The 15,518-nt window shown below is 42.9% G+C and overlaps 1 protein-coding gene across 2 annotated transcripts in view; it reads right to left on the bottom strand.

Annotated features, from left to right (window-relative positions):
- The window catches only part of SLC39A10 (solute carrier family 39 member 10), a 129,018-nt gene extending 120,453 nt beyond the window's left edge, over window positions 1–8,565 (bottom strand). The window contains exon 1 of one of the 2 annotated variants that reach the window (XM_083153500.1): window positions 8,446–8,565. The gene's annotated coding sequence lies outside the window, so the exon portion shown is untranslated. Of the gene's footprint in view, window positions 1–8,293; window positions 8,425–8,445 lie in introns of those variants that run through there. The other variant, XM_083153499.1, reaches the window with a different exon arrangement.
- Window positions 8,566–15,518: the final 6,953 nt, after the last annotated feature.

Here is a 15,518-nt window from a genome sequence, read left to right as displayed (position 1 = left end):
CGATTTTACATGGAATAAAATGGGAAATGGGCCAATATATAAAATAACTGCCCCCCCATTGTGAGCGTCACCCCAGTATTGACGTCAACCCGAAGCGTGGCGAGCGCAGCGAGCCCGCGAGGGGCGGCAGTGCGCGTCCTCCGACCTTTTCATACCCCTACTATCCACGTCGGCGTGGAGTTGAGAATAGAATAGTGTGGCGAGCGCAGCGAGCCACCGAGCCCGAAGCGTGGCGAGCGCAGCGAGCCCCGCGAGGGGACGCGGATACCTTCACAGGTAAACGCGTCCCTTCGCGGACTTCACAGGTGTCCGCGTGGCCACGGACACCTGTGAAGCCCGCGTGGGGACGCGGATACCTGTGAAGGTATCCGCGTCCGCTCGCCACACTATTCTATTCTCAACTCCACGCCGACGTGGATAGTAGGGGTATGAAAAGGTCGTAGGACGCGTACCGCCGCCCCTCGCGGGCTCGCTACGCTCGCCACGCTTCGGGTTGGCGTCAATATTGGGGTGCCGCTGACAATGGGGGGCATTTATATTTGGACATGACGGGGCCATATACAATGAGAAATGGGCCATATTGGCCCATTTCCCATTGTTTTCTATGTTAGATGGATTTTAACAACTACATTTGATCTTGTGCCATTATAATGGCACAAGTCCGACGCGACCGACAGTATTTCAATGTTAAAAATATTTTAACATTGAAGCCTATGGAGAAATCGTGTCGGTCGCGTCGTGTGCCTTAACTTTAAGGTACAGGACGCGACGCGATGGACCCGATTTCTCCATCGGGTTCAATGTTAAAAATATTTTAACATTGAAGCCTATGGAGAAATCGGGTCCATCGCGTCGCGTCCTGTGCCTTAAAGTTAAGGCACACGATGCCCACGACGGGCGCCGCCAAAATACACAAGTACCCAAATTTGTTCTCAAAATGGGCAAAACCATGCAGCACTGCAGGTGCAAAGAGTTAGATTTGGGTGGGGTGTGTTGAAAAAAATCTAAATTGCCGTGTAAAAATAATGCAGCCAGTATTTACCCTGCACACAAATCTAACTCTCTCTGCACATGTTACATCTGCCCCACCTGCAGTGCAGCATGGTTTTGCCCATTTTAAGAAAAAATTTGTACTGCGATCAGATCTGAATAACGGCCATAACGCAGTGATACAACAGTTCACAGAAAAGTTTCATTACCTTTTTACTGGTAATGTCCTACCAACCTTCTATATAACAGGACATTAGCACATATGGAGTAAAGCTGATTATATTTTTCACAACTTTATATGAATTTAGGAATGTTTTGTGAAAGTAATGGCAATCAAGTTTAAAAAACAAAACCTGCACTGTTTTTGAAATCTGTAAATTAAAAAAAAAAAATACTATTTAGCATTTTTTGGAGCACTGTGAGTGTGGTATATTTTGTCTTATCAAAAACAGTGTCTGGTTGTCAGATCTTGCTAATAAGAAATAACATATAATACTGCTTTCACATTGCAGAAATGGGTAATGACACGGTATTCTTAAATGGGACTTTAAAACGGGTCTGAGCCTTGAGACCTTTCACATTGCAGGTGAAAACCGTTTCAAAAATCATTTAATACCATTCAAACATTCAACCCGTTTAACCCCCAAGGGACACGTTTCAAGCCATTGAAATAGAGCTGTTCAAACTGCCAAAAAAACGGCTTTAAAACGTGTAGGACTCTGCTTTTTAACCGTGTTGAAATACCGGTTAACTTTAACCGGTAAATCAACTCTGGCACTTTCACATTGCAACCTTAAACGTTTTAAAATGGAAAAAAAACGGCAATATACCGTTTTAAAAGTGCGATGTGAAAGGGGTATAAATGTTGTAGTCTGTTATTGAAAAACAGTAACTGTTACAATAAGTATTACAAGTAACAGTGTAAACTGCTTAATGCAGGGGTTCCCAATCTTTTTCTAATCACGGCACCTCAGAGTCTCAGAATTTTTCCAAGGCACCCTAGGCCCCCAAAAATATATATCAAATTAAGTAGATTGTGTTTAAGTAGTTATGTTTTAAAGGGCAGGATTTGGTTCTGATTGTACACATTTTATGATTGGCAGCCACCAGCACTGGTTTTGTCCAGTAATAATTGATCATAAATAACTTAAATTGGTCCTGGACGAGTAACCCGAGGCACCCCTGCAAGTGTCCCGAGGCACCCCAGGGAGCCTAGGCGCACAGTTTGGGAACCACTGGCTTACATCATAATAAACTTCAATGTATTTAACTGTTAATATATTGGCTGATCTTTGGCATAACCATATGCCGTAATGCAGCCAATTCATGTTCCCAGCATAGGGGACGCAAAACTGTATTTCAGACCAATTCATGCTTAAAATAAACTGCCACAAGTAAAGACAATAAAAAGAAGTGTTTTAAATACTGCACCTAAAGAACAGAGTGTAATGCATTGTTACTGAACTTACTGGAACATTCAGTAAAGAGTTTGTTGGACATTAGAAGACAGAGGTGCACTATTCTATTAAGGGATTTAACCTGTTTTTTTTTGCACCCAGTTTATTTTCTTGATCACATCAATTACAGAATATCCTCTCCCAAAAAAAAAAAAACACACCATATTCACAATGGAATATTGACTTTTTTTCCCCTTTCTAAACGTTTAAGGCTGCAGTAGGAAAGTGCTAGTTGATTTACCGGTTAAAGATAACCGGTATTTCAACACATTTAAAAAGCAGAGTCCTACACGTTTCAAAGCCGTTTTTTAGGCAGTGGGAATGCCTCTTAAACGGTATTTAAGATCCTACACTAGTTTTCCCCCTCCCCTGGTACCTGTCCTGCCCCCCCCCCCCCCCCGTACTTGCCAGCCGGTACCCTCGCTTCCCCCCTCCCCCCCCCCCCTGCCCTGGTACGCCACCGCCCCGTCCCCCTCAAATTACATATGTGCATATCTAATGAGCCGCTAATTAAGTATGCGCATATTTAATGAACGGCTCAGCTATTTCCCATTCGCGGCAGGGTCCCCCGCTGATGAATGACAATCTCCTAATGGACCTTCCTCCGCGTCCTCCTCCTGAGCACGGACCGCGCTGCCTCCGCCTGCATGATGCTTTCAGTAATCAGTCGGGGACCTGCCGACTAGGAGCCCTTCAATGCACGCTGCCTACCCTGCTGCAAGGTACCAGGGGAGGGGGGGCAGGACAGGTACCAGGGGACACAAGGGGTTTAAACGGTAATCTACTGCAATGTGAAAGCTAATACCGTTTAAAAATACCGGTTCTTTAAACGGCTTGGCAGTGGGAAAGCAGCATTAGTCACTTTGCACTAGGACAAGCTCCTACTCTTTTACTCAGCTAAAGTATATTAATAAACCACTCTAAGACATCCTGACAATTTTAACTAGATCGGAGCATCTTCATAGTTTTCGTCTTTTTCACCTAAAAAGTTAAACTTTTGGCCTCTTGCTAGAACAGAAGATGTTGACTCAGATCAAAATGTTTTTGCACGTTTCTTATTCAGGTCAAGTCACAACTTTTCCACACTAGCCGATTTTGAATTTCAGTTTTTTCACTCCGCCCTAATGGTTATGCTTAATTTATCCCTTTATACCAATTCCTTTGGGACTAAATAAACAAAGAAATAATCTTAAATACCTACTACACTTAACATGAACACACACTGATTTCTGCTTCCGATTTTAATATATAGAGAAAACTGGAAGAAAAGTTAGCACAAATCGCACAGTGGGTAAACAGCTTGTGATGTCAATGCGCTCCTTGTGCGGGCAAGCCAATTTTGACTATACTGTATTCAGGCTCTGTAAATATAGTCAATAGTGCATGGTTTTGGGCTACAGGGAGTTCAATGGAGGTCACAGTCAAAATCGTACATAGCCAAAATCTCACCGTGTGTATGCAACTTTAAGGAGAAACAGTCAAGTAATGCAATAGCTCTGGACATTAAATGGTGCCCACACAATGAGACGTGTGCTAGGTGCGATATGAGCTATACAATGTGTGCTATGGAATTTGACCTTTTTACACTGCTATTTGAACTACATAAGACTTATAGTAGACTACAATATGTAAAGTAAATATCACATGCGATTCCCTACACTAACTGAACTAGACACTATGTTGGGGCAGTACAGATGGTGTAATGGTTAGCATACTGCCGCACAGCACTGAGGTCATTGGTTTGATTCCCACTAGCACCTCTAACTGTGCGGAGTTTGTATATTCTCCCTGTACTTGCGTGGGTTTCCTCCGGGTACTATGGTTTCCTCCCACAATCCAAAAATACACTGGTAGGTTAATTGGCTACCAACACATTAATCCTAGAATGTCTGTGTGTGCACATGTGGTAGGGAATATAAATTGTAAGCTCCACTGGGGCAGGGACTGAAGTAAATGTTCAAATATTCTCTATAAAGCACTGCGGAATAAGTATGCGCTATATAAGAAACTGCTAATAATAATACAAAAATACCTGCCTACACAGTAGTACAGAGTATGATTAAATAAGACATTCATGATTCACACTCAATGATTTGTGACATTACATGGGTGAGCATAAGGCAACTAGACTCCCAAGCTCCATAAAAAAAAAAAAAAAAAAGAATAAGCAGGTTATATTGTTGACCCATTTCAGCCACTAGTTACATATATGTAGTGCAGTGACTTAACCTTTTTAATCTCGAAGCACTCTAAATAAGATGCCAACACCATTTTTTTTAAAATCAAATATAATAATAAAGCAATTACTTGAGGAGTACAATAACTGGCAACAGAGATAAGCTTTCCTTGTTACTCCCCCAATGGCAGAAGTTTATGTAGGGAGAGTGTCAAGAAAGAGCCTGTCTTGGTCATTGACAAGTGAGGAGCAAGAAGCAGTACTGGGTGTGCAAGAGACCTATGATGTCACATTGGGTCTACATAGGTCCCTTGACAAATAGGCCTAGTGCCTTGAAACGCGTTGGAGAGAGGGGAGACGTGAGAACAGCACATCGCCGCCACGGAAGCACGGACTGCGACTTCCGGTTTCAGAAAAAGCAGCGTGCAAACGGAGCTGGAAGACGGGGACGGAGAAGACGCCACTATCCAAGAACAACTGGGGTTGAGGTAAGGTTAGGGACAGATAGGGCCTCCATACCCTCCTGAACACCATCGATACTAACAGCGACCTCTGCTATACCAACGGCAACCCCCGCCATTTCACCCAAGTGCGCTCCACCAAACACCCCACTGGAAAAAACTCCATTTGCTCCAAAAGGAGTTGTAAACATTACAAGTCAAAATTCCTGTATTTTTATATCTGGTATTCATTTATTTTATTTATTTTTATTATTATTTTTTCACTTATTTTTTGGCATGCACAAAATACTATATACAAGCACTTAATTATTCCAGAATATTGTATAACCCCTTCCATTTAAGCAGTTACCCTTGAGCGCAGTCAAATCCCTTTTTTCTTTACATAGGTCATGACCCAGCAGAAATGATAAAGGGATGATGGCACTAGATTGGGCATATTTTGCAGTACATTTGAGAACCACTCCGTGGCAGTGGTAGACAAATGCTGCTGAAGTGAGTGGTCTCTTTTTGTGGAATTAAAAAAAAAAAAGAGTATATATATAAAAAAGCTGGCCATACAGTACACCTAAATATTTATTGTCAGATCTGAACAAAAATCTGTTAATATCTAAATGACCGTTTTCCAGCATTTAGAAGCAAATGGTCAACTATCATTTGCTCCCATAAGTTAATAATTATTGGTCCAACCACCCAGATCGGACAATAAATCTTTATGTGCCCAGCATAACTTTGTAAGATTATAAAATAAATAAAAGAAAGAGGGAAGTGTCGTTGGCACCATTAAAGGAGTCACTAATATGCAAATGAGTGAATAATCGTAATTAAAATTATACTTGTATGTAGACTTAAAATAAAAAGGGAACAAATTATACTAAATATAAACATTGCAGATTGAACGTATGAACAGCAAATTTTGGTTAAGAGATTGCAGAACACAAAACAAGTTTTTAAAGTATATACCAATATCGATGTGTCAGATGAAGCTGTCTGGTACAAGGAAACAGGTTTTTTCTTTTGTTACATTGAGTTGGGATTTACATTATTATGTAGCTGTGACTACTATTTTACTGATGGATCAATGGAATATTGGTATATCCTCCAAGAACATTTCCAGCTCTATGATAGTTGTGACCTCACCATTTGCCTGAGGATCATTCAAGCACATTTCGCATTTGCCTATACATAGGAAAATTGCATCGCATGACACTTAAAATGGCCCATGCAATGCGATTTTCCCAAGTTACCGTACGCATGCTGATTGGGCGCCCAACTAACAAGTACCTAAAAAGTAAATGCAACTTTTCAATTTACTACAGAACAAATAGCTATAATATTAATCGTAAAGAAAGTCAATATCTACAAAATAGTACAAGTTATTGCACATCTTTTCAGAAATCTAATGTTATAGTAAATAATTTCATTAGTTTTACTTGTTGCTCTTGATTCTGTACAAAGCTCAAACTGCTGTTATAATCTAACGGTTCTGGTACAGTGAATCAACGGGGTCTGAATCGCACAAGTTACGGTTGACAATGCTTACTCGAAAACTTATATTTAGATGCCTAAAGACAGTATCTATAGATTGACCATACCTAAAGTTAGATGCAAGAGTTCGGTCGATGGAAGCGCGATTGACAGTCATAAAGTTGACATGTGGTTGACAAGTACTCTATGCCTACTTAGATATTAAATTATGAACCACGTCATTCTAAAGCAAAAAATACATGTAATTTGTTTGTCTGCCGATCACAATCTAGTTGACTACATAAAGCAAACTACATACCATAAAAAGCAAGACACATATTATGCAGCTAAGGACTTCAAAAATGATTTAAAAAAAACACAACTAGCCCATAAAAAAGTTGCTAATGAAGAACTTTAGAAATTTTCTTTTAATTAAATGGTCACCCAAAGTGTCCTAAGCCTCGATACAGTTTGGGAACGGTGTGTCATGGCTCATGTCACTAGCAGGGATGCTAGTAAAAAAAAAAAAACCCTCACAGTCACACTTTATACTGCTTTCACATTGCAGAAACGGGTATTGACCCTGTATTCTTAAATGGGACTTTAAAACGGGTCTGAACCTTAAGACCTTTCACATTGCAGGTGAAAACCGTTTTAAAAAGCATTTAATACCATTCACACATTCAACCTGTTTAACCCCCAAGGGACACGTTTCAAGCCATAGAAATAGAGCCATTCACACTGCCTAAAAAACGGCTTTGAAACGTGTAGGACTCTGCTTTTTAAACGTGTTGAAATACCAGTTAACTTTAACCGGTAAATCAACTCTGGCACCTTCACATTGCAGCCTTAAACGTTTTAAAATGGAAAAAAAATGGCAATTTACCGTTTTAAAAGTGCAGTGTGAAAGGGGTATTACTAATAACTTGTGCTTTAACCTCAAAAGGATTCCAAAACAGTAAACAATTACAAAAATAGTTGAGAAATGGGAAGTTCCAAACGGCAGGATATGTATCATGGTGGGGTAGTGCGCAGCAGAAGCAAATGGTACCATGGTGGGGGTGGGCATAGGGTTACCACCTAGTCCCTTTAATTCCGGACACATATTAATTACACAGGTTCTGTGGCTGGCTGACTTCAAGACTCCACTTCACCTGATTTTAAACTGCCACAGAACCTGTGTAATTAACATGTGTCCGGAATTAAAGGGACTAGGTGGTAACCCTACCGTGGGCAGCAGAGGCAAGTATCATGGTGGGGCAGCAGAGGCATATATCATGGTTGGGGGATGGTCAGCAGAGGCAAATATCATGGGTGGGGGGTGGTCAGCAGAGGCAATATAATGGGTGGGGGTTGGTCAGGTCAGCAGAGGCAATATAATGGGTGGGGGTTGGTCAGGTCAGCAGAGGCAATATCATGGGTGGGGGTGGTCAGCAGAGGCAAGTATCACGAGGAGGGGCAGCAGATGTGGGTATCAAAGTGGGCGGGCAGCAGCGATAAGTATTAGAGACGCAGCAGAGGTGGGCATCGTGGGTCAGATGAATCTCAAGGGACAACGATTCGGGATTCCTTTAATAGCACCATCATTGTAGCTGCTCAGTGCAATGTGTAACCCACGTTGGCTGCCCGCAGCTGTACACTCATTCATCACACCAGCAAGTACACCAATACGCATACAACTGTCCCGCTCCCGTAAGCGAAACACATGGTGCGCACAAAACCGGCCGTGCCTGGATTCTTCTGACCTTAATAACTGTAGCTCTGCGAGGTCCAAAGTACCGGCCATTGGTAAGAGCGCACCTCTCCCAGTGCCCGCCGCGGACTACAACTCCCGACTGCCCCAGCTGGCAGCTACTCTATTAGAAAAAAAACTTCAAGTAGATGAAACTTTACTTACACAACAATGTGAGTCGATGCGACAGGAGTGTGGCCGACGTCACTGACGTGGCTACGTCACCGGAACTGTTCCTACATTGTAACTGGAGGAGGAGCTATATAACACGCGGAAGGAGGACTGTGTGTTCAGTTAACCGCCTAGCGAATGCGATGCGGCCAATCTTTGTTGTAGAGTAGGCGGGATGGTTATAGGAAACGTCAGTGGCAGTGTGCTACAAATACACGCTGCTGCTTGTCGTAACATCCATGGTTTCCGATAATTCTGATTACATTAAACTATTTACGCAACGCTTACAGCCTTCTGTTATCAGCAAGTTGCTATATTACTAAATGTAACCCTCATTTTAACAACGAGACAACCACTTTAGCAATCTAAACAAATGTTTAAGAGGCAATTGAGAGAAGGCACATGTGGTGAGTTTACGTCATATACTGTAGGCTAGTCTGTAACTGAGGGGCATTTAAATGGCAGGTGTGAACTAGCCCTCATTTGGTCTGATTCCAGGGTAGGGATGGCCATCGGCACATCAACCATCAATGGCTTCTAGAGCAGGAACCATCGATGGCTATAAACCATTCTATCTTACAACATCGATGGTTCCTGCCATCGCTTAGCCGCACATGCACAGAGCAACGGGAAGGGTCACTGCGGGCAGCCTGCTTGGCCGGGATCCCTGCGCAGAAGAAACTTTAGCCATCAATCCAGTTTAAGTTTCTTTTGTGCATGCGCGCACCTACCGGCGGGCCGCCCGCAGCGATGCCGCTGGACGCTATGACGCTGCGCACCCAGTGCGCATGCGCCCACAACTTTTACCATCAGAAGCCATCCATTGATGGCATTAAACTATTCGACCATCCACTATCGATGCCCAAAACATCGAGCACTAGGTCCCAACCATCGATGTTTTGGGAACATCGATAGTCGATGGCCATCCCTATTCCAGGGTATCCTTCCAGTAATCCCGTTCCACAGTACCGCTCTGCTCATCTCCAACTGCTCATCCGACCCATACCACTATACCTCCCTAGCTTGTCCCCTCCCACTGTACACCCCTGCTTGACCCTCCCACTGTGCCCCATGCTCATCTCCTACAGCAGTAGTGGTACCTCTCTGCTGCTCTGCTAGTACTACTTAGGGATAGGTAATCATATGATGTTTCATCGGTAACATAGGATTTTTGGTTCCAATGTTCGATGTTTAACCCTGCAATGTTGAGGATCCAATGTTTTCTCAACATCGCTACATTTCTCCTCCAATGTTTTTCTCAATTTTCCAATGTTTTTTTCTTTTGTGTGTCTGTGTGGTGCTGCCACTGCTTTCGACAGCCAGCTCATTCCTTGTTTTATATCCATTAATAACTTGAAAACAGATACAAAACAGTAACACACACCGGGCCAGCTGCACTAAGCTTCAAAAGTGATAAAATGGAGAGTAATAAACCACCAGCCAATCAGCTCCTACCTAACATGTCACAAACTATGTTTAAAAAATGTCAGGCAAGAGCGGATTGGTTGGTGGTTTATCACTCTCCACTTTATCACTTTTGAAGTTTAGTGCATATGGCCCTGTGTGTGGTGATGATACAGACTTCAGTTGAGAGAGAAGAGAGAAAAAAAGATTAACTAAAGAGGAAGTGATAGCATTAAACGTACTGTATAGTATACTCCTATATTGCAACAAAATAAGGCCAGTTTTTCAACATACAGTATGTTCTATGTTGCATTGTATGTACAGTTTTTTTTGTTATTTTCTATGTTCAACTTAAGTTATTAGCCTGTTCTTACTGTTATAAATCAAGTTAAAAATGGTACTTCCTCATCTTTGCAGCCACTGCTTACGCTATGCAACTTATGTAGCATACGGCGAGCCGCGAGGGTTATTTTCGGGGTCCACGCCACCATCTATTACCTTTAGTAATGTTGTAGTGAGCGAAGGAGAGCGAGCCACCGAGCCTGAAGCTTGGTGAGCAATCGTGAGGGGACAATCGCGATTCACGTAGCGGCTAATATAACTGGTGTAAGCGGTGGCCGCAAAGACGAGGAAGTACCTTCATAATATTTAAAAATAGCAGATTGTGAGCTGCTGTGAGTTTCTGCAATAACGTTTTGCTAGTTAATGCTTCATTTTTTCCCCTCACTATTTTTTTTTATTTCCCTCAAAACATGAATCCAATGTGTGTTTAAACTGTGAGCCTCCAACAAGAAAAACTTAATAGAAGGATTATTTATAATTTCATAAGCGTATTAGTGTATTATATTCTTAAGTAGAGTTTATTGAAATTTATATAGAAACATCGGTTAACATTCGGTAACATCGGTTTTAGAGTACCAATGTTCAGGTCTAAATGATGTTTTCTAACCAATGTTGAAAAACCTAATTCAACTGATGTTTTCTTTCGATGTCCCATCCCTAGACTTACTACAGGAGTTTTTTTGCACCTAATGTTTTGTAGGGGATAGTAGGATATCCCCGTCAGTATAAGCATTGACACACCCATATGTGTAGCTAGACCCAGCCCCTTTGGGAAGAGTATTACCCCTTTCACATCGCCGACACGTTTTAAAAACTGGTATATTAAAACGGGTCAGAGCCTTAACATTGCCGCAGATTACCGTTTTAAATACCGGTTAAGTCTCATTCAACATAGCAGTCAAACCGTTTCAACCCGAACACGTTTCAAGCCAGAGTGTCAACATTGCCTGTCATTTTAAAGGGGACAGCCTATCACTGCTCTGTAGCTTGTGTTGTTTGCCTGAAATACCGTTTCAGACACATTGTACACATTCACATTGCTCAAAAAACGGCAAGGAACCGTGTAGGACTCTGCTTTTTACACGGTTCGAAATACCAGTTAACTTTAAACGGTAAATCGGCTCTGGTGCATTCACAGTGCAGGCTTAAACGTTTTAAAATGAAAAAAAATCGGCAATTTACCGTTTTAAAAGTGCGATGTGAAAGGGGTATATGACATGCTCCCTCGTTGGCATTTCCTTAATTCTAGTTTGAGTTTCCCAGTTTAAAGGGATAGTCATGTGCCATAAGTGCTTTTCACCTTCCTTTCCCCAAATCACACTTCTAAAATTGGTCCTTAAATTTCCCTCATATGTACTTGCAGAATTTTTTTTAAAAACACGTCCTAAACAACACACATATGCAAGCTCATCATCACGTATAGGGTGGCCAATCCTGGGATTGGATCAGCAGAATCCTGGGATTTGGCTCCAAAATGTCTGGGATTTCAATAGGGATTAGACTGCGCATGCTAATGAGCCGCCGTACCGTTGCTGCCTGCCCGCTCCCCCAAGTAAGTTAATGGGGAGTTTTTCTCTTAGGGATGTCAATCCTGGGAATCGGGATTGAAAAAATGCCTCAGGATTGGCAACCCTAATTACATACATTTTGCAATTGCCATAAGTTATGTTTACAGTCACATCACCAGTGACATGTAATAAGATGTGATTTTTGGTAAGGTTTCTGAAATCACACCATATCGCAAGTTTCTAAATTGCAAATGTAATTAAATGCAGTTTCTGGTGTGAAAAGGAGGAGGAGGAGCATGCTGAGCAGGAGGAGGCTGTGGCTGCTAGCAGGCACACTGGCACAAAGGAGGAGGAGAAAGAACTGGAGGAGGCTGCCATTAGTGATGTAGACTGGCAGGAGGAGGAGGGTGATGAGGACAGTTTGAGGAGGAGGATGAGGCTGCCCATATGCCAGGCTGTACTCCCAGTGGGTGCCATGTGCATTTTTCCTATGAGGAAAATTGCCTTAATCAGGGAAATGGTGCTAGTATTTCACCGCCTTCTTGGTAAAAACAACCAGCACACTAATATGGCACTTAAATGCCAAATGTAGGCAACCTTTACAGCTGCAGTTAATGCAGTCTGTAACTACAAGAGGAAAGTTGTTAAAATAAAGAAACATGTTAACCACATAAAGAGACTCCTGGAAAGTAAAATGGCTGCTGAGCGAGCATGAAACGGAGAAATGGCCAGACAGTGACATACCCTCCAACTGTACCGAATATGCCGGTACAGTACCGTTTTTTAACGGTCTGTACCGGCAAACAACAATTGTACCGAATGTACCGTTTTTTTAAACTTTCTTCAGGCTGTGTCCAGAGTCAGCACCCGTTCCCAAGGAGACATCGACGCGCTGGCACATTTGACCCGGCGCACGCATATTCAAGCACAAACAGGGCTGACCCAGCACGGGTTACACAGTAGCAGTGTTGATGCTGTGTTTCTGCAAACTACAGCTCCCATCATGCAGCTTGGTGGGCAGACTTGACGTGGCTGACATCAGGGGGACGGATCTATCCGAATCTATCTTCTTCCTTTCCTGCCGGGCGCTGGGCTGTGCAGCCGCTCCATGTGCTCAGCTCATCTCTACCCCATGAAACTGAACGGGAATCAACATGTACGGCGTCATGACATCGCCGCCGCTCTGCCACTGCACACACAGTCCGACACAGGAAGCCATTTCCAGTTCAACTTCCCACCTTACTGTGCCTGCCAGGCACATTAGCTCAGTCCTCCTCCCAACCACCTCCTATACACGTGGGTCTCTGGAAGCCACAGCCAACCCCGGGTGAGTCCCACTGTGCAGAGCAGGAACATAATATAATATATATATATAATAAAAATTTGTAAGTGCTAACTTTTTTTTTAAAATGTCCGGAAAGTGGGTGGCCACGCCCCCACTTTCATTTTGGCCACGCCCCTTTCTGCATCTGTACCGATTTTGGCCCATCAGATGTTGGAGGGTATGCAGTGAACACTGAAGGGTGAATCAGGTGAAGGGTGATTTAGATTTTCAGTGAAAAAGATTCACCGCAAGGAGTGAAAAAAGTCTGATTTAATGGGAAAAAAAACGGTGAATCGGGAGTATTGAATACTGCCCTATGAGTGTATGGGCACACTGGTACCTCCCCCCCAATCGTGCAACGCCATGCTGCGCAGCCAATAAGCGCATTTTAAGAAGAGCAAACTCCCGGGTCGGAGCCTTTCACACACCCAGGGAAAAACTGAGGGAGTCGAAGTCCCGGGACTTTATACCCTGGTTGACCCTTTCAGACAGTAAAAAAAAACCAGGTGGACACAGCAAGAGCCTGGTAATTACTGGGTTGTTTTTCTGTCTGAAAGGGGTATAACTATGTAAACATAACGTTTGCTGAAATATTAAGTATTAAAACCAGAACACACCCTTACATTTATTTAGGCACATACATTTACAGTATATCTTTAATTACAACCAACATGTCATGGTTAATTGTATTTTATTTTTTTACATTCTCCCCTTAATACATTAATAATCTGCCACAGTAGGTGTTTATGTTTGGAACAGAATCTGCCCTATGCTTTCAAGCTTAAATTTTTTGTTGAAAAATAAAAAAATACCCCCAAGAAAGGCTACAAGAAGCAAATATGTAGGGGGAAATTTACTAAAGGAAATTTGTAAAAAATAGGTGTATTTGTATCCAGAAATTCACTTATTTTTGACATTTACTATCCCGAAAATACGGCAATTCGTATTCGTATTGATAGCACGTATTTTCGGGATAGTAAATGTAAAAAATAAGTGTATTTCTGGATACAAATACAACTATTTTTTACAAATTTCCTTTAGTAAATTTCCCCCGTAATGTACAGCACATACTGTTAAAAAATATGTTATTCTAAAACTGGCAAATAAAAGCATGGTTATGAAGATGTCTGGGAATATGTACCCATATTCAAACACTTTCCCACATTATTGCTAATATCATCAATATTTACCAATGTTAACATATTCACAGGGACATCACACCAACGCCTGCAGCCACACATTGAAATAACTCTGGAGACAGTGGAGAGTTACCATCCTGAAGAGCAAAGCACAGAAACTAACATCACTGAGAGGCCTGATTCCGGCAGAGAAACACAGCATAGTCCACCATAACAACCATCCCCAACTTCTGAACAGCTAGCAAGGGGGTAGATTTATCAGTTGTGCCCTAACGTTCCTTATGGGCGCAGGTTCGCTTCACCACTTTATCGTGGTGAAGTGAGCCTGAATTTCGCCCGAATCTATTAATCTTTGTGTGCACGTTATGGGAGTGCATTATCCCCTCCTGCCGGGGATACGCTTCCTCCAATAACGAATGCTCTGTAGGTGTCCGGCGGCGTCTTCTGCGCATGCGCTGGATACCTTGGTCTCGCGTTGTGTACCTGGTGCATGTGCAGTTTTCCGCTTGCTGGTCTCCGGCGTCTTCAAATTCAAACTGCGCATGCGCCGGGTAATGTTCGCCGGGGATGCTGTGTACCCGGCGCATCCGCAGTTTGAATTTGAAGACGCCGGAGACCAGGCAGTAGGAGGAGCAATAGAACAGAGACCCGCAGCGCCAGAAATGAATGGCGAAAAGAGGAGAAAAGACAAGGAGCGCGCGCCCACAAATCAGCTTAGTAAATAAGGTAGGAGGCAGGATCAAACTGTAATATAACGTCCGTGCGCTATACCGACTGCCCCACACCGCTGCACCTCAAACACCCACATCGCGGGTGTCATAGATCAGGGGAAGCGCTATCCCCTGCAATAACGCATGGGGATAGCGCATATTCCCCTGATCGATGTTTAATAAATCTACCCCAAGGTCTCTAGACTCCTTTAAAAGTAAACAATTTGAATTAATGGGAACCCAAAGCCAATAAATGCAAAATATGCTCATTCAGCCTACCTATGGCGCTTGGCCCCCAACCCCTGAGCTCCAGCACTACCCTCCTTCTTTTCACGGCTCAAGGTGTCTCAATACATTTTAAAAGCTTGGCGAATTGCAGTGGCGTTTCCGGATGAGTGCAATACAAGTGATCATCCACCAGATGTAATTTTTTTAAATCTTCACTGTACATGCGTGAAATGTGTGCTGCAGCGTGTGCATGAAGTGACGACAGTATTAAAAAGCTTTGTAGTGTAGCAACGGGATGCAGTTGAAATCACAGCGGTCGGAATCCCAGCAGTCAAAATCCCGGCACTTTGTCCCTCTACGGGAGCCCGCAAGGGGGGTGATCCACGTCCCCCCCTTGTCGGGATTTTGGCGG

This window comes from Crinia signifera, chromosome 7, assembly GCF_055691185.1.
Source record: "Crinia signifera chromosome 7, ASM5569118v1, whole genome shotgun sequence".
Classification (NCBI taxonomy): Eukaryota; Metazoa; Chordata; class Amphibia; order Anura; family Myobatrachidae; genus Crinia; species Crinia signifera.
This window is presented reverse-complemented; position numbering and strand designations above follow the sequence as displayed.